Consider the following 27,004-nt stretch of genomic DNA (forward strand, 5'->3'; position numbering starts at 1 on the left):
CTGATTTTGCACAATGCATAAAACTGTGCTAATTGTAATTAAAGCACGTTCTATTTTAGAATCTGAAGGTAGAAGAAATAAGACTATGATTTTTGCTGCTGTTCAGCGGCTCTTTTCACAAAAAATCTTAAGAGTAAAAATACTCGTAAGTCAAACACATTTCAGTATAACTTACGATCAATTTTAATCGTAAGATTTTTTGTGAAAAGAGTCGCTGGTAAGCACGCGGCATTTAGGAGTAAAAACAAAGACTGGTCGGCTCTGAGTCAGAATAATGTTCCCGGGTATGTTGACATATCTTCCAGCAGACTGTTAGCACGTTAGCTAGCATGAATTAACTAACTCAGCGTGTTAGTCTTTAACAAGTAGACGAACATGCCTAATGACTTAAAACATAAAAAAAATCATATCTTTTTGTAGATCATTTGAAAAAAATATTTATTTTGGCTAAAAATCATTAGAGAAGCTGATTCTGCATCAAAATTTATAGTTAATTTGAGCATATCACAATGCACTGTGTATTGCCATTGATAAAAATTGTAAGTTTTCCATAGGTTTATAAAAAATTATACATATTTCATTTTTTTACATTCAAATAGATATCTAGTTACATAAGTGCAAACTTTCTACAATGTTAACCACATTTATATACAATTCAATTAAGTCAAGGTTTAAAACCCACCATTAAAACATTCTAATTCAAATATCATTTTTAGTCATAACTTTAAATATCAATGTGCTGAAAAATATATCTATAAATGATTAAAATATTCATTATTATGAAATTCATATTTACTTACTACGGACTTCTAGTACGCAGTACTTCACACACTATATTTTTTGCAGGAGACACATTACTTCATATTTTTATTTACAGTCTATCCTCTTTGTTGAAAAAGGTTCTATCAAATATATCTCGAGGATAAATAACACAGGAGTGTAGATGTCCACCATATCTTTTCAATGACATGTCCCCGACCCAAATATCTAATTGTCTCCCCTGGGTGTTAAACCATTTCACATCGGCGTACATTGATTATATCAAACTGCTGCCAGGTAAAACGTAACACATTTCGAGTTTTTAGACACAATTAAATAAATTATTTACAAATTGATTTAAAATACTAGCGATCACATATATACATGTATGTACACTGTCGTATGTTGTTCATCGTCATGGTGTTGGCTTATAAAAGAAACAGCGGTTAAACCGTTCTATTGTCTGTCCTTTGTTATCTAGTACACACTCAATACTTTGCTTTATGGCATCCTCAAAATAGAGAAGATACCAATGGGAAAATTAAAAAAAAAACATGAAGTCGAAGAAAAACAAGACAACACCATGGTCACAGAGTTACCCTGGTGAAAAAAAAAGTTCTAAGACTTTTTGTTTTTCTGAATTGCAGGACTCCAGTATGCAAATTGTTGTTTAAATTCTATGAACCAACTATGAATGTTACCGTCTTTAGTGTTACATATAAAGTATGATTTAAAGGTTTTTTTTTGCTAAAACATAGAGTTTAACATGAAGTTAGGAATGCATTCTAAAAGAAAAACAAAGGATATGGGTTATCCCTCCATAACACCAAATCAGTACATGAACAGCAAAAAACACACAAAAAGCAAAGGAACAGCTCTTGTATTGCTGTTATCCGCCTCAAAGTCACAGTGTAGTCTTCAACACGAAGCAAAAAAAAAACAACTCTCACCTCACTGCAAGTTTAAGATGGCCCCTAGCACATTCTGCATGTTTTACTCTTAACATCTCAAAATTGTATCTACTGTTTTATCTTCTATTGTATTCATCGAAAGACAGTGTTATATATATTGAATTTTATATTCTTAAAAGAGATTATTTTGGTATGATTTTTCTATTCTGGTAGAAAATTTCGGAATAAATTGAAAAAGCTATGTATACTGTACATTTTCGAAGATTTGTCCAGAATGCATTAAATTGAGATTACATTTTTGAATTTAGTTGAGAAAACTAAATAGCTTTACATGTATTTTCGTGTATAACAGTCACTAGAATCCAATAAATCCAGTGAATTCAGTTGTAGAATTATTTTTCTAAAGGTCAACCAAATCATGAATGCGTCAGTAAAACATTAGAATGGGTGACTTCAACTTTACAAGTAGAAACCCTTGCTTACCTTGAACGAACACGTAAACTCTGAAACATCGATTCAACTAGGAGATATATACTCCTTATGTAGGCGCTGCTGAATTGCTGCTACTGAGATACAGACAGTTCACAAACTGACTAACTGACAAGGTAACAGCCAAGAGAACATTTATCATCATATCAACACAAATCACTCAAAGCAGACCAGTATCTGTTCTTACAACTTAATTTTTTGTACTCTTTGGAGGAGTAAATATAAATTTTCGGAAATCAAACACAACATTTCGCTTTCAAAGCGAGCTCTCATCCAAACACTTAAATTGTGATTATTAATTTATTATTTTACAATTGCATTACATTGGGTTTCTCATCCTTGATATGACAATGGATGCTCATCATTGAAATATTAATTCTTTTGAATACATAAATGAGACAGTAACTGTAAATATTTTATTTGGTTGAAAAGTGGTCATTGTTAGTGTCACTGAATTTGTCAAAACCAAAACGATGTATGCAAGAGGGTTTATCTAAATTGATAGACATTAAATACACCAAACCCCAGCCTGATTAAAATCTAACATCTCATCGCTCCCGTTTTGTGATATATTATGACGCTCCTAAGTAAATAAACGGTAGCAAGTGAGAGGTATGCTTTTAATCAGACTGACCAAATCCCAGAAATACATGTAACCTGATATTAGAACCAAACCAGAAATAATAAAAGACCCAAGAGGTTTCTAATGTTCGTCCGAACAAAATCATTTTTTGTGTACTACTAGACACTTGTTATGCTTTGTATGCTATACTGGAGTGCGATGCATCATTTTAAAAGCAAAATTCGTATTGATTTCCAAGTACAGTGAAATTGAGAATGGAAACGGGAAACGCGTCAAAGATACAACAACCCGACCAAAGAGCAAGGCCACCAATGGGTCTTCAACACAGCGAGAAAATTCCGCACTCGGAGGTGGGCTTCAGCTGACCCGTAAACAATAATGTATAGTTCAGCGAAAATGGACGTCACACTAAACAGTAGAACGAATATTAGGGCTAACATGGTGATTAAATGAATACCAAATTTTAAAATAAAAACGTATAACTTGACTGAATTCAGCTACCTATTTAAACTCAAAACATCCGCAAATTTGATACTAGTACTCGAATAATGATGTGTTAGATAATATCCTTCTCGGTCCAATGTGTTCCTGTGTTATTCAGAATGATAACAATAAAGAACTTGTCAATGGTTGTTTTAGATAAAGTCAATCAAATTAGTAAACAAAGATACTTCCTTAATTCTATATCTTTGTATTTGATTCCGATCGCAACTTTGATAATACCATATAGGCATTTTGATAAATACAATTATACTGTTTTGGAGCCCCTTTGTAGAAATGTAAGAAAGACTTTGTAATGCAAGCTTTTTTTCAAATGTTATACAAATGTTTAAAATAAAATGAGACGTGACGTATACATTACTGAGACAGCAACCAGACTACAGAAAAACAGAATTCGTCGCCAGGTAAACTAAATTTGCGACAGTAAAACTACCGATGGACGTCCGCAAACCTTCAAATACAATACAGTTATCTCTATTCTAATGCAAAATAAACAAATCATTCAATTTTAGTCGTTATTTCAGTGTAAAATTTTCATTAAACGAAAATTCCGCGAAATGATGTTATCTTCTTTGGCGCCATAGCTAGGTGATGTCATAGGTATGCTTCCGGCATCAAACTTAAACACCAGGCGTTTTCTGGCTTCTTGTCTGCTTCAAAATGTAATAAAATTTGATTTAAAGATGATTTCTAGGTGCAAAAGGTGAGTTTTTGCTTATTATTGGAGAAATTACATGTCAATACATTCTGAAATTCAAAATGTCGGCTTCCTTAGTTACAGACAGGAAGATAGAGAATTTTACGCTTATACACCTTATCGCTATTTGTCCGCCATTACTGGACATCACACAAGTTCCCGTAAAATTTTGACGTCATAATAGAAAATATCTGACGCCACAATGGAAAAGTGATTGTTGTATGACGTCAAAAGTTCGAGCGGGACTGATTCTCGGGTCAAGCGGGATTAGCGATAAGGTGTATTGACATCCAATCAGAAACATTGATACAACATAAAATTGCATTATAATCATATTTTTAAAAGGATGTTCGCTACCCTTCTTTTTGACTTTTTTGTCAGATATTTGGAATCCTCTAGTTTTATCCATTTAGTGCCAATAAAAAAAATTTCCCGCTAACCTCTACTTTTCTGTTCATAATTTTTATATATATAGTTTGACAAGCCATTTATGAAAACCTTATAAAGTCCTTGTTATTTTTTCATAGTTTTTGAAAGAAAAAAGGTGGCAATGTTAAATGTATGAAAAATCTAGAGAGAATCATTTCCCGCCAAATTTTCAATTGATTATATCTTGAAAACAAGGTCACGGTCCTACCATTTTTTTCTGCTATTTAATTTATGTTATTTATATACTATCAATTTATAACAGTCATTTAAAAGCTTGTTATTTCTAAATAGACGAGCGAACATCCTTAACTACTATACATTGCAATTGCCTAAAAAGGACAAAGAACTGGGTGGTTATCATGACAACCAAATGCATCCTGTCATTCGTACGCAAAAACTTATTTATTATTTTACAAGAATATAGAAATATGATGTAGGAAATCGATAAGAAACCGGTGGAATGGTTTATGAATAAATAAGGTGGAAAATGTTGACGTCGGCCATTAAGTCCCATTAAAACCAGATACTAAAAGACCCTTAAACCTTTACTTTTCAAAATCTGTTAAAAAGAACTTAACAAGGTGTTTTTTAGTCTATACAACTGGATAATTATATGCAATCCCAGAGTACATGCAAATTCAGTATTTACAACAGAGGCTGCATTATGCATCAAAAATCGAACTAACACACCCAGTTGCAGTGGTTAGCACTGTGCGATTTAAACTACAGCTGTTCATCGATTTGGTGCCAACGTTTTTACTGTTCTTATCATAAATCATTCCCTAGTGATTCTCTTCTCCCGGGCATAGCAGTGGTGTGTTAAATGATGGTAATTATCAGTTGATTGAAATCTGCCTTAGTGTTGTCAGGGGATTTCAAATGTCGAGTGAGAGGAAGGTCTGGCTTACATTCATAGTCACTACGATGGCCGTTCATACGTTTGTTTAATGTTTGTTCGGACTTACCAACATATTGTTTACCACATTTACACTGTAGAAGGTACACAGTGTTTGTAGTCGTGCAAGTAACATTGCAAAAATGATTCATTTCGTACAAAAAGTAAAATAACAAAATTACCGAACTCCCAAGAAAAATTCAAAACGGAAAGTCCCATATCAAATGGCAAAATCGAAAGCTCAAACACATCAAACGAATGGAAAACAACTGTCATATTCCTGACTTTGTACAGGCATTTCCTTATGAAAAAAATGGTGGAATAAACCTCTCACTTGTATGACATTCGCATAAAATTCCATTATGTTGACAACAGTGTGTGAACAAAACACAGACATAATAACGGTAGGTAAAAATGTCAAAAATAGCGGTACAGCAGTCAACATTGTGTAATAATTCTAATCAATATGAAAACAAATATGTCAACAAAGAAAAACAAATTGGCATATTGACAAAGCACATAAGCAAAAATGAAAGAAAAAAATGACCATTGCACAATAAAACAATGGCAGGATGTATAAGTTCTGACCCACGCTAAAAGGTTATTACCAAAAATGGACTAAACAGTAAAGGTTAATAATTTACAAAGACAATTAAAGAACACTATAACACGTAATTAAGATGATAAACAACGTCAGTACCTAGAATCTATACTTCAAGACCATCATGTATTATTTGTGAAATTGATACGGAATATTTATCAACACTTTATTAGAAAAAGGACGAGACGTTCTTTGACATAACCCTGGTTCATCATCTTTCTGCTCAGACACTGGTGACGTTTTATAAGGTCTGAGTAGCAGCTGCAAGCTCTTGCATACCGAATTAGTTGGGAAATGTATATCCCATATGCAGGTAAAGATGGTATGAAGTTGCAAGAGAGGTGACCGTTAAAAATCTAGGTATGCAGTATATGCTTGCATTTCTGACATCTTTTGTTCCCACAACCCTTGCAAGAGCCTGCTGACGAAGAGCCTGGTTTAGAGGAAAATCATTTTTCACCGGTAAGTCTTTAAGGCTTTTGGGCTCGGGGAATATATTGGATTGTCAGGATGTTTTTCGAAATCTTTCCAAATTTTGCGGATAAGGTGTAATATTTGACAAATTTGGGATGGTAAGTCAGCACACACGGGACTTTTTTGATAACCCTTTTCCCTGTTTATTGTAAAATTCATTTCTGTTGATTTTGTTAGCACGAGAGAAACCTCTATCAATGTCTTTTCTTCTGTAGCCCCGTTTTTAGGTGACCGCGAAGTTCTTGTAAATGCTTTTTTTCACAGTACATTTGGTGGAGCAAATCTGCCTCATTCTCATAGCCTGGCTCTATGAAATGCTCTTGGCGCAGTGTTTTGGATGACAACTCAGGGAAGAAATATATTGATGTTTGTCTGTGGGCTTTCAATACAGATCGGTAAATATGATTCCGTCCTTCACTTTTGTAGCAGTGACAAGAAATGTGATCTTAGAATTAGAGATTTCATAAGACAATTTTATTGAGGCATAGGCGTCGTTTGCGTGTTGAATGAACACATGAATATAAACATAAGAAGATGATCATGTGGTATAATTGCCAATGAGACAACTCTTCACCAGAGACGAAATGACGTAGAGGTTAACAATTATAGATAACCGTACGGCCTTCAACAATGAGCAAAACCCATACCACATAATCAACTTTAAAAGGCCCCGAAATGACAAATGTAAAAAATTTCAAACGAGAAAACTAACGGCCTGATTTATGTAAACAAAAACAATGAACGAAATACAAATATGATATACAGCAACAAACGACAACCACTGAATTACAGGCTCCTGACTTGGGACAGGCACATACAGAATGTGGCGGGGTTAAACATGTTAGCGGGCGCCAAACCCTCCCCTAACCTGTGACAGCGGTGTAACAGTACAGCATATGAACAAACTATAAAAATCAGTTGATAAGGGCTTAACTCATCAGATCACAAAAACACAGACAGGACGTGGCAGGGTATTTATACATCCCTACATGAAGTTCTTTTTCATTATTATCCCACTTCATGTCAATATCGTCGATGAATCGGAACCAAGAGAGGGGTTGATAAAGAGAAATATCTAGAATTTGCTGTACTAATGTGTCCTTAAAAATATTGGCAAAGGCCGAGGCCACCTTTGTTCCCATTGCTGATCCATTATCCTGGATATAATGTTCACCATTGAACGTGATGTTATTGCATTTCAATACTAAAGTTAGAAGCTGGACTAAACATTTGGTAGGTGGGTGTATGCTGTTGCAAGAGTTACAGACTTTCCTCCAGGCTTATATATATATGTGTATTTGGACACACGGAGAAAAGACTTTGCGAAACTAAGATAGAAACACCATAAAAATGAGGTCAACTTATTATTTTTACGCGTTAAAACGTGTGCATGTATGAGGGAGAAGAAATATAATAACATGTCAGTGAGACATCAAAATACCACAATAAAGGATATGAAAAACATGCATGAACATCTACAGAATTAGAGAAGTTTTATATTCTTATAAGTTCTTTAAATTCTTTATTTGAAGTTCAATTCAATATCTCCTATTCTGTTTTCTTGTTTGTTTTCATTTATATTTTCAATGTCCTAGATTACGTTTTTATAATAATCAATACTACCGTTATTGTTATAATTTCATATAATATCATATAAAACGGATCGATTTCTGTGCATACCGGTATGTAATTGAAAAGATATATACGAGAGTTAGAATAAAAAAACAAAATCTATCTGCAAAAAAAGACACATCTATATAATAATTACGAATACTTGCAATGTTGTAAGTTTTTACGATTGGTCATATCATACAGTATGATATGCTTCCCATATTGACACAGTTAAATACTAATAATTTCTTTGAGAATGCGCACATTAGAGAGTACTCGGTGGAAAGAAACATACTTCAAAGCAGGTGAATTTGAAAAACAAAGCTGTGCATGAAGATAGTGGATATGCATATACTTTATAATTTGCCATTCCCGTTTCCGTTATTTTCCCATGTAATTTTATTGAAAAGGATTTTGATTTCTAGACTAATGCCTAATATTGCTGAATTAAGTCATGGTCAAAGCGGCCGCTTCAAAATTTATAGTTAAAAAAGATTATTGCAAGTTTTCCAAAGTTTATAAAGTATAGCTTTACCAAATATATTTCGATTTTTACCTAAATATAACAGACCGTACATTCAAATAGTGATCTAGTTAAATTATTACAATACACATTGCATACAATATGAATATCTAATCTGTATCAAATTTATTCACAAATCCATTTAATAAAGATTTTTTAAAAAATACGGGTTAAAATTCTAAAAACTAAATTTCATTTGATGTCACAACTAAGAATATCAACGTGCTAGTAAATATCCCTATAAACTGATTAAATCATTTATTATTTTGAAGTCCGTTTACTTACGGTGAACTTCTTTTTCGTATAGTACTCCACACTATATACTTTTTGTTTGTTTGCAGTAGACACGTTTCAGTTTTCTGTTTATAGTCTCTATATATATAAAAGTTATTCCATTAAATATATCACAAGCAAAAACAATAACGAATGAAAGTAAGTGTCCTTCATATGTTTCTTTTTATTACATGCTCCTTAGTTATTCCAGTTGACGTCAAAATACAGGCTATCATTTATGTAATTGTCTCCCCTGGGTGAGAAAACACTTCCATAGATTATATCAAATTGCTACCGGGTAAGATGTAACAAATTTCGATTTTTTTAGACACAATAAATTAATTATTTACGAATAACGTATAATAGTAGTACAACTACCAAGTATATACATGTTTTTACATTTCAGTACCATGTTCTTTATTAGAAGTATGTAGGCTAATCGGACTTCTCTTATACTGAGTTTTACTGTGCGTACTGTTGTACGTTTGTTTTTTCTACATTGGCTAGAGGTATAGGGGGAGGGTTGAGATCTCAAAAAACATGTTTAACCCCGCCGCATTTTTGCGCCTGTCCCAAATCAGGAGCCTCTGGCCTTTGTTAGTCTTGTATCATTATTAATTTTAGTTTCTTGTGTATAATTTGGAGTTTAGTATGACGTCCATTATCACTGAACTAGTATACATATTTGTTTAGGGGCCAGCTGAAGGACGTCTCCGGGTGCGGGAGTTTCTCGCTGCATTGAAGACCCATTGGTGGCCTTGGCTGTTGTCTGCTCTATGGTCGGGTTGTTGTCTCTTTGACACATTCTCCATTTCCATTCTCAATTTTAATGATAAAAACGAGAGAAACAAAGCATGAATCCCCTTTGTTTTAACTCAATATTTTGGTGGCTTTATTATGCAAATGTATTCCTATCTCATATCTAAATTAAGATCTTATTATATTTTACAAAATTCTTAATAAGTTGTATTATGAATATAATAACCACCAAAGCAATGTACTGAAAGCTGATTTAAATTATTCTGTTGTATCAGATGAACTAAATAAAAATAAAGAAATGAAGATGGATTAGTAAAAGATATTAGATTGCTCCGTAATGGGAAGAGGTTCATCTGATGATATGACCTCAAATGAAATGCTGAAAAATGTTGTAACCGTATTAATCAGACTACTTCATAAATCTTTTAATTTTATTTTTACTAGTGGAAATTTTCTAAAGACCTGGAACGAACGTCTTCTAATTCTTCTCCAGAAAAAAAGGGGGAAAATTTGTAATTGATCATTATAAACAATAAAATAAAAAGGTATTTGCAGCTTTTATTGATCTCATAAAAGTCTTTGATAAAGTTTGGCGACTAGGATTGTTTCATAAACATTTGAAACATGATATTCCAAATAGAATTTTAAGAATGGATTTTTTAATTGCTTGATTTGCTAAAAATACTCATTGACTGAATTCAAACCATGCAAGAAATTTAGACATAGTACTACTAAAATAGTTTTAGTAACAATTAATTTACAGAAAAAATACTTGAAGAATAGTGGAGATAAAACACATTAAATACTTTTCCATGAACTTCCGTTGTCCGACTAAATAATAAGTCATAATAATCTATTGGAAGTTGGAGATCGAACAATATAGTTCTGACAGAAAAAAACGTAAAATGTAGAAAACTCGTATTATATTTGTATATGGAGATAGAACATTAGACCTGGATATCTATCACCATTTTTATCAAAAGTGGACATATACAACTCACACGACGATATTTTGATTTATTCAGCAACTTAAATAAAAGAGCAGCAATAGGCAAAATACGCATAAGTACACATTCTTAAAAAATGAGTTTAATAATTGAAAGGGGAAGACAATTAATATTCCAAGAAAAGAAAGGTACTAAACTATCTGTAATAATGAGCAAATTGAAGACGAAAAACATTTCTTATTACAGTGTATTAGATTTGCCTCAAAACGAGAACTAAAATTAGCGTAACATTAACACTGTTTAAAAAAACACTATTGGTGAACAATAGCTTTGTTTTTGAGGCAAACAAATTGGCTTCCTCTTTCATATCATAGTGTTTATATATAAAAATAAATAGTTTAATTATATGAAACATACATAGTATGAACTGTTCCGATGATTCTACCTAGTCTGTTAATATTATTATACATGTATATGCAATAGTTCTTAACCATTTATTGTTAATGAGTTTGTGCCTACACAATGTTTGAATTTGTATGTTTAAAATTGAGAATGGAAATGGGGAATATGTCAAAGAGACAACAAACCGACCAAAGGGCAGAATTTTAACTTTTGTTTTCTAGTAGAAAATGAATTATAAGCTTTATGTAGTTCTTTATAAGGGGAGAAGATACGAGGGGGATGGGGGAACCAAAAATAAAAAGTCGATAAAAACAAACAACACCATGATCAAAGAAAAAAATTATGACCAGAAAAACAACAGTCCACAAAAACACGACGCAGATAACGAAGTTTGAGCAAAATGAATCCCACCAAACAAACGGGGGTCAAATTAGAGATGCACGATAAAGTCACGAAAAATATTATCATTGGTTTCAATGTAGCTCAAAGTATACTAATTTTGGGATTGAAATGTTAAATTTGTGTAAACATTTAATTTTTGCGATACATTGAAGCTGATATAGATAATCATGTATAAATTAGGGGACAGTAGGATATATGTCAACACAGTACACGACATCAAAACATGAACATCAACATAATTGTGACAAGTTTTGATATTCTTCGAAATTATTTAAATTCTTTATTGATCAAAGTTAAATTCAATATATGCAATTCTCTTTTCTATTATAATTTATGTTTTTATACCCTGTATTTACAATAATCAATATTACCGTTATAGTTATTATTTCACTTTTCGCAAGTCGTAAATTAAAAGAAGTTGTATGCTATTCTCTTGGTCAAAAATATAATAAAAATAATAAAAACAGTATTTACCTGACGGATTTCCCAATAATAATTCGTATATATATTCCTACAAATAACATTTGAGTTTAAACAAACATCTCCGTATATAACATCACTTTTTCCACACCAGTGAGACCATCCTGAATAAGTGAAGTCCTATTTGGTTGATAAACTGTTATTAAACTCTAAAATAATCAAGACACAAAATCACCAAAAACAGATCTTACTACTTTATTATGTTATCGTGTTCCTATCTTCCAATTTAAATTTACGAAGGTAAATAAAACTAAACTGTTAATTCCACATGAATGAGCAAGCTTATTTTCGTAAATGTAAAATGACTACATGTATTTCCGTCGAATTGTTTATTTGTTGTTGGAATGGTCAATAGAGAACGTAAGTGTATCTATGGATGATACATTGATCAACGGTCTACTTTTTATCGATTAAAAAGAGGGTGGGTAGAAGGTTGATTCATATGTTACTTTGTTAACGTTAATAACGGATATTTGACATGCTTGATTTTGTATTACCTATATACGATATACCCTAACGTATGAACGTTTTACTTGAATTGAAATGGATCCATTATTAATGACTTTAGCATTATACGTTTGAATGCTACTAATGAGGATGCTTGCCTAGACTATATCTTAAGCAACAATGGGATTCTGAAATCATTAAGTATGCAAAATTTTCCAATGTATGGACATAATTCTATTTATTTTATACCCTGATATCACTCACTAGGGGGAAAAGTATAATCGAGATGGGGATACTTTTTTGTTTGCGATTACAAGGAATATAAAGTTTTTGCAACATTTTCACAGATATCATAACCGATTTAATTCAAGTAAAAAGTTCATACAGTAGGAATTTAGCGACAAGGAAAAAACTGAACAATGACAAAATACTTCACCTAGTGATACAGGCATGCAGTTTGCCAGAAGATATCTTCAAATACTACTGAATAAGAAAAACTTTGCCACCGCGACTTTCGCCATTTTCAAGATGGCTTCCACAAAAAGAATACCTTTGAATTATAATTGATATAAGGTATTGATAAGGGTTAATCACGGGGTCATGTTAATTTTTTTAATCAATTTAATATGACCAAAATGACGCCTTTTTTTTAAATGTGGAGGCAATATATGCACAGTTCCTTTTCTTTTGAATGTCATGTTCGGGTAGTGAATTTGTGTTATGAAGTGATACACCATATACTTTATTTACGTTATTTTCAGATAAAGATCGATCTTATATCATAAAATATAATAAATAGGAAAAACTGTTATTCAATGAAAAATATATAGCTAAAATGCATTGCCGTGTATCGTTTCTTTTGTTGTTAAGTATAGATTTAAGTCGACTAAGATGATGATGGTGGATGACTGTTTAACGTCCAGCGGCAAATTAGTATGCATATTCAGGACGCGAACATGTTAATGTAATATGAATAGTTACCCTACTTTGTACTAGACCGACACGCTGAGCCGGATTTTTGAACGTGCTAGTTCGCAAGATAACAGTCTGCAGGAAGACATGTCACCTTCCCCGGACACATCATTCTGACTCCGAGCCGGCCAGTCTTTTCTCTTACTCCTAAATGCCGCGTTTTAGCGGAGAAGCAACGCATACCAATTTTAAAGTCTTTGGTTTGACCCGGCCGGGGTTCGAACCCACGACCTCCCGCACTCGAGGCGAACACGCTACCACGAGACCACCGAGACGGTTAAAGTCGACTTAGACAGAAGTAACATAGTTACATGTTTGACTGTTTGAACCATATAGTCTATTGGATAAAAAATATTGAATGTAGGCGCACAATGGAATTATGTAAGAAAGATTATGTAATAATTTTTTGAACATCAGCTGGTGTTTTAGGATACAAAATATAAAAAGAGGATGCAAAAAATCATTTTGTTAAAAAATATATAATAAAAGGTGCACACTGACATTTGTAGGAAAGATTCTGTAAAATTTTATTTGAAATCAAGTCACTGGTTTTGATGTTGTATACTAACAGATGAACGAAATAAAGAACTAATTATACCCCTACTTTGGTAGGCATGTGATGTCATGGAATATTATGGAAGTTTCATGGGCGCCGTCATGAGCTGGTGGTTGACCGTTATGGAATAGCTGTGTCAAAGATGACCACGGATATGTTCCAATTGTCATAGCCATTCTCCTGTCCTCTTTCACTTGATTGTGACATCACTGAATGAGACCTAACACCAAATTTGTACTTACCATGATCAACACGCCGGGTGTCGCAGCAGACTATGAATACCCTCCAGCAGAAATTGATATCCCCCTTTCCAGTTTATTGTAGAGTTCGTGTTACTCGGTCTTTAGTTTCTTATGTAGTGTTTGTAGACTGTTGTTCGTCTTTTTGTCGTTTATTTTTTTCGTTTTTTTTTTGTCATGATTTTGTCGGTCACTCTTTGACTGAGGTTTTATTCTCCCCTTGGTATCTCCCTTTTTCCATCTCGTTTTTATATCGTAATCTAAAAATACCATGTCATTGTAGCGACGTAGCGACATGTTTTTGTATAAATGTCGACATTTTGTCGTTATAATGTCATATTTTATCAATAAAAAGAAATGTTTTGTCGTTATAATGTCATATTTTGTCGGTGTTGCAATGACAGGTTTTGTCGTTATAATGACATACTTTGTCAGTTTGAACTATATTTTACGTTGATATAATGACTTACTATATTCAAATGACGACAGGTTTTGTCGCTATAACGATGCTTATTATTTTTAACCGCTTACGTATAAACTATAAATGGATCTTATCTTTGACATTGCACTTAAATCGTTCATTGGTTCTGTTTCAGTACTACGCATACGTACGGAAATATGTGCTTAATAAATTTTTCAAACATTGGCTAATCTGTACGTTTTAATTGGTGTTGGAAAACAACAAGAAAGTTACCAAGAACGCAAAGTTACTGCCATGTCATAAATGTTTATAAAACTCAATATAAGTATAGGGAGTTTATCAATCATATCTGAGTTGTGTTGGAAATAGCTTTTTATGACACTATTTCTGCAAGTTAATCACAGGCCCTAATGCCATTTAATAATGCCATGAAAACTTTTCGACATCCGGAAAAAAACCCATCTTTACAGAAAATTACCTTACACTATATATAAAGGACAAATCCAAGTTTAAAAGAATAAGAAGATATGGTATTATCACCAACGAGACAAATTTCGAACAGAGACCAAATAACGTATAGAAGTTAGCACTAAAGGTCACCGTACGACCTTCAACAATGAGTAAAACCAATACCGCATAGCAAGCTATAAAAGGCCCCAACATTACAAATGTAAAAAACTAACGGCCTGATTCATTTAAGAAAACAGTTACCAAAAACAAGTATTATATACAGCAACAAACAACAACCATTGAATAACAGACGGGCACATACAGAATGTGGCGGGGTTGGACATTTTTGCGGGCGCTCAACCATCCCCTTACCCTTGTTACCCATACACATTTCTCTTCCATGGTCTATATATGAAATTGTAAAATTTATATTCACAACTTGTATAGACTTGGCATGATTTAAAGCTTGATATAATGTATAGACACCTGTCTGTTGTATCTTGTCCTCTAACTGTTTTTTTGTTTTGTTTGTTTTTGACGTAATTGCTGTCTGGTAGATGTATACCCTACATTTCGTTTGATTCGCATGATTTAATATTGATTACTTTCATCTTATTAATGTCAAATTTTATAAATACGTGAAATAGAAGTATCTTACCGATAATTTGGCAGTAATCTCGAGAAACACTGGACTTTGGTGGATAGAAGTCGCATTGGGAATCACATCACATCACATCTCCTCGTTTTATAATAAGATATGATCGCAAATGTCAAAACAACACATATTCAATTTCATTTGTTGTCCTTCGAGATATGAATATTCTTAAAAAGAATTCGAGGAAGGCATCCTTAGACTTACCTCTAACTGTTTCAATAAATATTATGGGTTAAACTTATCACCCCTAACTATCGGTCGATCTTTCACGTGCCCTATCTTTTGTTTAGAACTATATATATAATAAATAATAATTAAAGGATCTTTTTTAACTTGGTCGTTAATCAATAAATACTATATATATTCCTTCCTTTTAACTTTTGTCAATGATTTTGAAATCTAAGTAGAAAATAGGTTAAATTTTATACCAACAGATTAAGTGTTAAGAAAACAGTGAATAAATTGGAACTAAGAGATTTACAACCATTTTGAAATTAGCATTTAAGTGTTCTCTTCTTCCAAAATTAAAATTGCAAATTCAAATAACCGTATGCGAAGCTATTCTCATTTTTCTCATCACTTGGCGTCCGTCGTCCGTCGTCGTCGTCTGTTAACTTTTACAAAAATCTTCTCATTTAAACTAGTCGGCCAAATGTAACTAAACTTCGCCAAAAACATCTTTGGGGTATCTAGTTAAAATATGCGTCCGATGACACCGTCTGCCAACCAACTTGTCTAAAAATAGAATATAGGTGTAAAATCCAAGTTTTGTCTATTGTCATGAAAACCGCTATAGATACAGAAAATTCGACTGGGCAATTATGTTCAGAATGTTGAGATCTACCTACTGCCCATTTACAAAAACAAACAAAAACAACAACTGTCAAACGACTAATTATAGGAGTTATTGTCCTTAATTGGCAAATTTTACCTTTTTTCCATTCCTGCCTATAATCTTGAAAACTATGATGATAGAAACTAGATATAGTAAAAATTAACAGCAACACAAGATGTACAAATAAGTCAACATGGCCGAAATCGTCAGTCAACTCCTTATTGGATTTTTTGCCCTTTAATGAAGTGTTTACCAATTTTGTTAGTGCTTTTGTCTAATATCTTGCAAACTTTAATAGATAGATAGACACTTAAAAAAAAAACAAAAATAATCAGCAAGACAAGATCTACAAAGTTCGCCGAAATCGTCAATCGACTCTTTATTGGAGTTATTGATCTTTAATGACCATTTGTACCAGATTTTGTGCTTTTTGTCTATTATCTTGAAAACTATAATAGATAGATAGACACATTGATTAACCAAAACAATCATCATGACAACATCTACATATAAGTCAACTTCGCCGAAATTGTCAGTCGACTCCTTATTGGGGTCATTGATCTTTAATGACCATTAATTTTTTTTGTACATTTTTTTTTTTGCGTTTTTGCTTATAGATCATAGATAGACACAAACATAGTCAATAAGACAAGATCTACAAACTTCGCCGTAATCATCAGTCGACTCCTTATTGGAGTTATTGATCTAACACGATGATTTTTTACCAATTTATTGCGTTTTTGCCTATTATAGATAGGGAAAAACTTTAAATATCAAAAGCGATCCACAAGGCAAGATCTACAAATAAGCTGATATTGCTGAAATCGTCGGTCAACTCTTTATATAAATTAGTGTCCTTAAATGACATATTTTACAAATATTTTGCGTTTTTGCCTATTGTCTTGAAAACTATAAAAAAGTAGATTGAAATTTAAATAGCAACATAGATCGCCAAGACAAGATCTACAAATAAGACAACATGGCCAAACTCGTCAGTCGACCCCTTATAGGGGTTATTGCCCATAAATGACAATTTTAGTATTTTTTGTGTTATCGTCTATTATTTTGAAAATGTAATAGATAGATAGAACCCTAAAAGCAAAAATTATCAAAAGACAAGATATGCAAATATGTCTGCATAGATGAAATTGTAAGTTGTCTTATGGAAGTAATTGCTTCTTTTTTTTGTGTTTTGGGCAAAAACTACTAGTATAGAAGATACAGAGAAACTGTAAATAGAATAAATGATCAATAGAAAATAAATAGTAAAGAACAATTTTCATTATAAATACAATTACAGTAGTCTTAGTTTTGTTATAATTACTTTACAAATAGAAATGACTTGCCTGAAAATTTTATACTTTTCTGTTTATTGGTTGATTTTTGTTTCATATGATTTTTATTTTAAAAATGTTTGCAAAAGTTTAGTATGCTAATTTGATATTATTGTGGGGAAAGAGATTGTACGTGAAAAACAAATCGACTGTTTAAGCTAAAAGTGCATCTATTTAAATGAACACGGAAACAGATCATTCCTATAAAAACACCTACTGTAATTTGTTTGTCGGCATAATTTAAAGTCATATGAAACTTAAAACTTAAAAAAAGTTGAATATGTTTTATGTACTTGAATAATTACATTAGATGTATGTTTCATTTTTAAACGTTATTTTGATTGGCTAACAGCAATCTCGCGTCATTCTTCATTTCAAATTGAATTTCATGAATTGTAACATACATGATGACACACGTTTCCACAATAAAGTGCACAGGTAAATTAAAGAAAAAAATGATAGTAATCGTGTTTTCATGATCATAGCGAAAAAATGTAATTATAAGTATTGAATGCTTCTTTTAGTAATTTCGTAGGGTTGTAAAAGCGTTGACCGTGCGTACATTTTTAGAATGAAGCGCTTCCGCGCTTCATACAAAATGTACTTCGGTCAACGCTTTTACACCCCAATGAATTTACAAAGAGAAGCATTCAATTCTTAAATGGCTAATTTGTAGTATAAAACAAGTGTACATGGACTTTCTTGTGAAAGAAAATCCATTATCTTACCAAAATCTTCCGAAATGTACTGCTCTGCTATGGAATTTTTGTCTTCTCATATACTAAACAAACGTGCATTGGAAGGTAAATAGTAACAAGAACAAATTAATAACCCAAAAATCATTTAACAACAGTTTTTGAAAAGTTTATTAAACACATGGGAACGCATAGAAAATATAAAAAAATAATTAACATCGCTCTTTCAATTTACTTATTTTTTACATGCTCCACGTGCTTCTGTAAAATTGAGAATGGAAATGGGGAATGTGTCAAAGAGACAACAACCCGACCATAGAGCAGACAACAGAAGAAGGCCACCAATGGGTCTTCAATGCAGCGAATAACTCCCGCACACGGAGGCGTCCTTCAGCTGGCCCCTGAACAAATATGTATACTATTTCATTAACTCCAAATTATACACAAGAAACTAAAATTAAAAATGATACAAGACTAACAAAGGCCAGAGGATCCTGACTTAAGACAGGCGCAAAAAAACAAACATACAACAGTACGCACAGTAAAACTCAGTTTAAGAGAAGTCCGAGTCCGATGTCAAAATAGGAAACAAAAGAAAATAAACAAAATGACAATAATACATAAATAACAACAGACTACTAGCAGTTTCTGACATGCCAGCTCCAGACCTCAATTAAACTGATTGAAAGATTATGTCTTCATCATATGAATATCAGGCACAATCCCTCCTTTTAGGGGTTTAGTATTATACCGTCATAAAATATATGAGAAGAACATAACCCGTGTCATGCCAACAACTGGTTTTAGAATAAATATGTTTGATTCCGATGCAAAGACCCTATAAGTGAATCAATATTAAAGCCAAAATATGCAATTTTTAATGACCTGACAACAGTATCGTAGCTATATCCTAAGCTTCTTAATAAGTCTGTTTAAAGGTTTTGTTAGCTTTTGAGGTGAATACTGACATTGTTGTGCTTTGTAAAGAATATTACCATAAAAGATTTGATGCGAAATACCCGAACGTATAAGATATGTCTGCATGTTGAGTTATATTTACGAATGATGTCCTTATATCGATGATAAAATTTAGTAAATGTTTTGACTAGTTTATGATATCGAAAACCCTGGTGTAATAATTTTTCAGTAATATATAAATTTCTCTCGCTAAAATCTTATACGTTGTTACATACACGAGCGAATCGTACAAGTTGAGATATGTAAACACCATAAGATGGTGACAAGGGAACATCACCATCTAAAAATGGATAATTAACGATAGGAAATGAAAAATCATCTCTTTTATCATAATTTTTTGTAGTAACCTTCCCGTTAATGATATAGATATCAAGATCGAGGAAAGGACAGTGGTCATTGTTAGTATTAGCTTTATTTAAAGTAAGTTCAACAGGATAAATTTCTTTAGTATACATACTGAAGTTGTCATTATTGAGAGCCAATATATCATCCAAATATCTAAAAATATTGTTAAATTTTTGTATCAGATGTTGTTTCGATGGGTCTTTGCTGATTTTAGTCATACATTGTAACTCATAACAATACAAAAACAGGTCCGCAATAAGTGGTGCACAGTTAGTCCCAATTGGAATTCCGATAACTTGACGATATACGGAATCTCCAAAGCGAACAGAAATGTTATCAAGTAAAAAATCAAGGGCAGATATAGTATCAAAGCATGTCCAATTGACATAGCTCTTTTGTTTGTTGCTACTAAAAAATGACCTAAAAGAGTTTGAACATATGTATTCGCATTCCGACTTTTTAAATGCCCATTTAATTAGGTATATAGGGTAGAAAAATCTAAACTTTGAACAGATTCAAAATCACCAATATATGCATGCAATTTATCAAGTACTTCCAACGAGTTTTTGACACCCCAAAAGTAGTTAATTCCACCATTTTCAAAGGCCTTATGTGAACAATTTATTATCAGGTTTTTGATTGTACCAAGTGTACTAGTAAGTAGAATAGACAATTTAGTAGTGGAACATTGACTTGAAGACGAAATAAATCTATATTTGTAAGGTGATTTGTGTAGCTTCGGAAGCTTCTGTGTTGATTGTTTATCAATGTCACGATCCGGTTAACTTGTGCAATAATGAGCTTGCGATCAACACTCACCGAATGAAATATTTTTTGTCGATTATACATTATAGATTCGTAATAAATGTAAAAAAACGTGCATATAGGACTAAGCTTAGTATATATATATATGCATGCATTGGTTCAATAATTTCCTGTACATTAATTTTTTTTGAGACTCGTCAGTTTAATATTTAATATTTTTTTATAGTTTGAACATGGTAGGTATAGTGCCCGGCTGAGATCTTGTTTTCTCGTGTGAATCAGTCCACTTTTTTCGAGTGAAAATCAGGTTTTTTCGAGTGATATTACATGCGATAAGATCGATTTACTATTATTTCGCAGGTATAATAGTTTTATTCAAGATTGTTCATCTTATTCTGAATATTAAACATGTTTTGAGCACAAACTACGCACAATTTCTTTGAATTTCACTTAAAATTCAGCGTTTTACATTGTCCGTGTTTTTTCAAGAGCAACATTTAAAACGTCCTGGTTTTTTAACAAACGGTCCGGTTTTTTTTCAAAGAAAATGTGAATAAGAAAGAAGGAATTTTTTGCATTTAAAACTGACCTTTTCTAGTTTAAAACTATAATTTAGTGAAGCACAATATTATATATTCCCAGTAAGTCACAAAAACATATTACAATGTTGATCAAATTTAACCATTTTAGATTTAATAACTAGTTTTCTGTACTGAAAACAGTTGACAATAACCTTGCAATATTATGATATATAAGAAATCATCGAGTCCATTTTGAAACAGTCTCTAGAACCGAGTATAGGGAACTCATAATCTTTTCAATTTCATTTCATGCTACCTTTGTTTTTACAGTCAATAATGTATTTTATGACTGATATATATTACCCCTGAGTTTAAAAAAAATGGGGATAACAAAACTACGGAATAGCAGTAAAAAATCCGAATAATTCAATAAAAACACAAATATTCTACTAAAAGAGGACTCCCCCCCCCCCCCCAAAAAAAATTTTTAAAAATCCAATAATAATAAAAAAAACACCACACACACACACTTAATCCACCCATGTTCTATTTCCCATTGACAATGAGATTTGAATTGAATAGAATGGAATATCTAATAAAGAATAAAACAACACTTTAAAGATTTCATGCGTCCGAGGCGCTTTTCTGGATTTACCTTCATCCGGAACGCTTAAAGCCGAAAATGTAAAGAACCGAAACAGTTGAAGAGCTGTTTGATCAAAAGGGACCTAAAAAATACCCAAATCCATCTAAGGTTAAGCTTATCAATTCTTTTTTTTAATTTATAAACGGACAATTTTAGATGATTAATTGTTGATTGCTTCACGTCCAGTGGCAAATATTTCATGTATGTTCAGGACGAGAACAATTAAACTATAAATTTAATAGGTCGGTCCTATAATAGAGGCCGTTCGAGATGAAGGTCAGGAAATTAAGTTAATTCCATTCAATGGAAGACAGTTTGTTCTAGCCTGGAACTTAAGACGAGAGGCCCAAAAATCATCTACTTTTGATAAATACGATTGTCGTGCTTGTGTAAGGTAAAATGAACGATAAACATCGATTCTTCGCTTTTCAAGGATTTCGGACTTAAGCTTATTACAAGCTTCAATACCAAAAAACTTATTAAACGTGTTTATATTAACGTTTCCATGTATAGAATGGTCTAGTCAAGTGGACTGGAATATGCAGTTTATATGATTAAATATTCATTTTTTGATAATTTAAGTTCGTTAAAAATCATTTTGCAATATCTTGTACCAGGTAAAGAATCTAACCTGGCAAAATACGTGATCCTTTGACGGTCCATATAATTTGTTAAATATTCCCATCCTAACTACCATTAAACAGAGCATTAATAGAAAGGAAGCTATGATGGTGCTTTTTCTGTGTGACCAAGCATAGCATACGCTTGATCAGACTCCTCTTCACAGTAGGAGCATTTGAACATTGTTTTTGCTTTCCATTTCTTGAACGATAAAACAAAATTAGCATCATATAGTTTTATTTGTTTTTGCTTTCCATTTCTTGAACGATAAAAACAAAATTACCATCATATAGTAAATGAAATATTTAGAATATAAAAAAAACACACACATTTACCGCTTTACACACTATGTGTACATACATCTCAATCCAACATGTCTGTGCTCACATAAAGATTCTTTACATCACGAAACATATTTACAGTTAGTATGAAATCCATATCGGTACACTTACACGAAGATTGTTCCACATTAAAATCGACATCGGTATACGTATGTGTGAATCGATACAACACGTTTATGTGGGCGTTGGCGTGTTTTCACGGGGGGGGGGGGGGCATGTTGGATCGATCAAAACATACGTAAATCTGTGCGGTTTGAATACAATGAACATGGGCGCAAACATGTTTGATCTATCCACATATACGTATGCTGGTGTCCATGTAAATTATAAGACATGGCAAACCACAATATAAACAAATGTACGATGCAATTTATGAAATGTACGTGTTAATGCAGCACTATGAAACTGGGTTAATGCATCGGTTTCGTGCTTTGAAAAGTATTTTATTTGAACCTTTTCATTGTTTTTAAACGTAAATGCAAGGACATATTACCTTTTTAGCCATAGGTATTTTGTTCTTTTTTTACTCGATAAAACACGGCCTGCTCTCGAAAAAACACGGACATTTAAAAATGAATTTACTCTCCAAAATTTCCCTATGCAATAACAAAAAAAATTGAAAAGTGTCTGTATATTTAAGTTTATATATAGATTCCATGTATGCATTTACTTTGACGTTTGTATTGGTATGTGTATAAAAATTTATATTTTGGAATAAAGCATTGTAAGGCTAAATTAAACGTTTTTAAAACAAAATAATGTAGGATTGATAATATCTTATTATCACGAGTACTTATTAACCTTGTATGATCTTGTGTAGTTCTAGCACATTTTTTACGTCTGACCAGAATGGATGTCTGTTTGTTTACATTTTTGATCATATTCACTCGAAAAAACGAGGTCACATTCGAAAAAACCCGATGAAATCACTCGAAACACACGATCCCAGCCGGACACTATACCTACTGTGTTGAAGACACCATATATTCTTCCTGGTCCATAGGCCAGTATGTGTCCTCACGTATGTCAAGTATAAATCGCGAAATCATTTATTTTTATTGCAATTCATGTCTTAAAAAGTCAATAATTTTTAGAATCTCAACAAGTAAGGGGCCGAAAAACACAAAGTGTGAATACAGAAATTACCAGATTCTCCTTGAATGTGATTATAGGAGGTGAAAATAATCAATGTGGGCATATGACGAGATATTCAAATATCTTTATAGAATAAGATGGGAAGAGCAGCCGGATACGATATTTTAACATATATATGTTGGCATGTTCTAACACTTTTACGCCATAAGCATAATCTCATATAGAGTAAGGCGATATCGGGTACTGGTAAAATGATAACAACCACATAACATCCGCTGAATGATTTGAAGAATCCATTATCGAATAAATCTTACAAATTTATGTAAATGTATGCGGTTATGTTTCATTAGACATGTGCTGTCGGTTTCGATAAGATTGAAATTTCATTTAAAGTTAACAACCGTACGTAAAACACTTGAAATATTTGCGGAAACATATTAATATCAAATGTAAGAGAAAACTTACAACTTGTATTACATTCTCGAAAGGCTTACAAACAACTGGTTAGAATGATAAAAGGATAATATTCATTTTCCTTGCCATTCAGATATTATTTCTTGGCCTTTTAATATATGCGGTTAGCATTCTGTTACATGGTATCTGACGTAATACTTTCAAACAGTTTGACATCATGTTCTCGTATGTGATGAACAAAGGGAAAGGAATTCCTTTGATATTTAATCAATTTATTATTGCTTTTTTTTTTTAGATAATTCTAAAATCGTGACTTTTTTTAACTTTTCTGTTAATTCTAGCTTCAAAATTTATTTCCTATGTATTTTTTTAATAATGGCATTACATGGGGAGATACTAATAAAGTATATAAAAGTAAACAAAAAAGACAGATAACATTGTAATCAAAAGAAAAAAGAAGAACAGTAGACTATAAAACATGTCAGACTCAGAAAACTAAGCTTAAAAGATTTGTTTGAATGATAATGGAGCGTTTTCTATAAACATGTCATCAATCCGGCCTTTCCACAGAAATAGACTCCGTAATATATGAATATCTGTATGATAAATAAACATCACTTTAGACAGACAAAATTTAAAAAAATGTTCCAAAATTCAGCAGCTGTTAGAAATTTACAACTGCGTTTTGAATTCAATTTTAATTCGGATTAAAGAAAACCCATGCCGGTGGATAGTTATGCAAGTTATATCCTTTTTTCCAAGAAATGTAAAAAAAAACAGACGCACACTTGTAAGCCAGAAATTACTTCAGGTGGTTTATTAAAAAAAAATCTCTTACTGTTTCAAAATGTAACGACATAAATCTGATTAGGAATTTGTGTACGCTCATTTCTGTGAAGCTGGTCGTGACACTACTTTGGACATACCGGGAAGAGTAGTCCTGTCTATGAATTGACGTTGGAAATAAAATTGTAGAACTGTTTCATTTAGCTGAACAGATTAAATTACGTAAACATAATTTCTCTCTGTTTTTAAAGACAATTAGTGTGAAAATGGGCTAAGTGGTTTCTTTTAAATCCAATGTGTAAACTGTACATACTTAAAAATAAACTGTAACAACAGGGAACACTATCGACATTAAGAGAACAATGTTGGCATGTTGATATTTGACTTTCAATTCAAAGATAAAAAAAACTAAAGATTGAGCTGGAATTATGTTGGTAAAGTCTTTGTTTGAATTTAACCGGAGGTTCCAGGGAGTCATAAGTATCAAAAACACCACCAAAAGCCTAGAGTGTAAAGAGGATTAAATTTATAAGGAGAATAATCAGTTGAGTAGAATAAACTAAAGGCTCTAAAAAGCATGTGTCGATCACCTTGATCTATGTACCTTTTCAACATTAAAGACTATCATATCAGTCATGACTAAGATCGTTTTTTCATAGGTGTTGTCTTTCTGATCATTTTAGTTTTTTTCTTTATCAACCATAGTTCTGGTCAAAACGGTAAACATTGTCGTTTAGGGACAATAGCACTTATAACTAATAGACCGAAGATTTCAGACATATTGACAACTATTTAGATCTTGTGCTGCTGATCATTGTTCCTTTTCTAGTGTCTCCTTGTCAATTTTGCTTTTTAAGAAAATAAGAAAAACACGCAAAAAATGGCATTAATCGTCATTTAGGGGCAATTATACATATAAGAAGTCGACCAACGATTTTCACCTTTTTATTTATCTGTATATCTTGTCTTGTTGATCACTGTTGCCATTTAAAGTTTTTATGAAACGCAAAAAAAAAAGGCGAAAATCGTCATTTGAGGGCATTAATTCATATAAGGAGTCACCTACGATTTCGGCCATACAGACTCATTTGGAGGTCTAGTCTTGCTGATCATTCAAATGCTTACAGTATCTCTCTATCCGTTATAGTTTTAAAGATAACAATCAAAAACGCAAACAAAGAGTAAATAAATCATCATAAAAGGTAAAAAAACTCCTATATAGAATCGACCGACAATTTAAAGCCATGTAGATAATATTTGCAGATCTTGTCTTGCTTATAATTTTTGCTGTTTATAGTTTTTTATCTTTTTTTTTTCTATGGGTTGGCTTTAACAAAATGGTAAAAAAAATAGTCATTTAGGGCCAATAATCCCTTTAAGGAGTCGACCGACGATTTCAGACATGTCCACAATATTTTTGAACTGGCTTGCTGATAATTTTTCCTATTCATATAATGTCTTTTTATATCTATTATGGGTTTTTTAAATAAGAAGCAAAAACGCAAAAAGGCAATAATTGTCATTTAAAGCCAACTGCTCATATAAATGGGCGAACCAACGATTTAAGCAATATCAACTCATTTGTAAACCTTGCCTTGTGGATCAATTTTGCTCTCTAAATTTCTCTCTGTCTACTAAACGAGAGGCGAAAGACACAAAATGGACATTCAAACTCATAAGTCAAAAATAAACTGACAACGCCAAGGCGAAAAAGGAAAAAGACTAAACGACAGACAACTGTACACAAAACACAACACAGAAAACTAAAGACTGAGCTACACGAACCCCACCAAAAAACTGGGGGATATCTCAGGTGGTCCGGAAGGGTAAGTAGATCCTGCTCCACATGTTGCACCCTTCGTGTTGCTCATGTAAGTACGAACCCGTTGAAAAATCTAATTCGGTAGGTCAAATTCGGGGAAAAGAGGACGGGATTGTGGTTACAATAATAGGAACATATCCGTCCTCATTGTGAAACAGATATTCCATAACAGTCAACCAGCTCGTGATAGCGTCCGTAAAAATTATGAAGGAATGATTTCAACTTCACCACTTGGAACTCTTCGTTTAATCATCTTCCTTGTGAGTAGCAACCCTCTATCAGGAAATCATGATATGAAATGCAAGCCTGGAATATCGTTTCAACTGAGAG

General features: G+C 32.5%; 1 protein-coding gene across 9 annotated transcripts in view; it reads right to left on the minus strand.

The window, feature by feature from the left end:
- LOC127728052 (cytosolic phospholipase A2-like) overlaps positions 1-15,697 on the minus strand; it is a 60,776-nt gene extending 45,079 nt beyond the window's left edge. For 3 of the 9 annotated variants that reach the window (XM_052235233.1, XM_052235227.1, XM_052235226.1), the window contains exon 1: positions 11,731-11,976. The gene's annotated coding sequence lies outside the window, so the exon portion shown is untranslated. Of the gene's footprint in view, positions 1-800; positions 1,097-8,758; positions 8,846-11,730; positions 11,977-15,479 lie in introns of those variants that run through there. The other 6 variants (XM_052235230.1, XM_052235232.1, XM_052235231.1 and 3 more) reach the window with 4 other exon arrangements.
- Between the last annotated feature and the right edge of the window lie 11,307 nt (positions 15,698-27,004).

This window comes from Mytilus californianus, unplaced genomic scaffold, assembly GCF_021869535.1.
Source record: "Mytilus californianus isolate M0D057914Y unplaced genomic scaffold, xbMytCali1.0.p SCAF_2, whole genome shotgun sequence".
In the NCBI taxonomy this organism is placed as follows: Eukaryota; Metazoa; Mollusca; class Bivalvia; order Mytilida; family Mytilidae; genus Mytilus; species Mytilus californianus.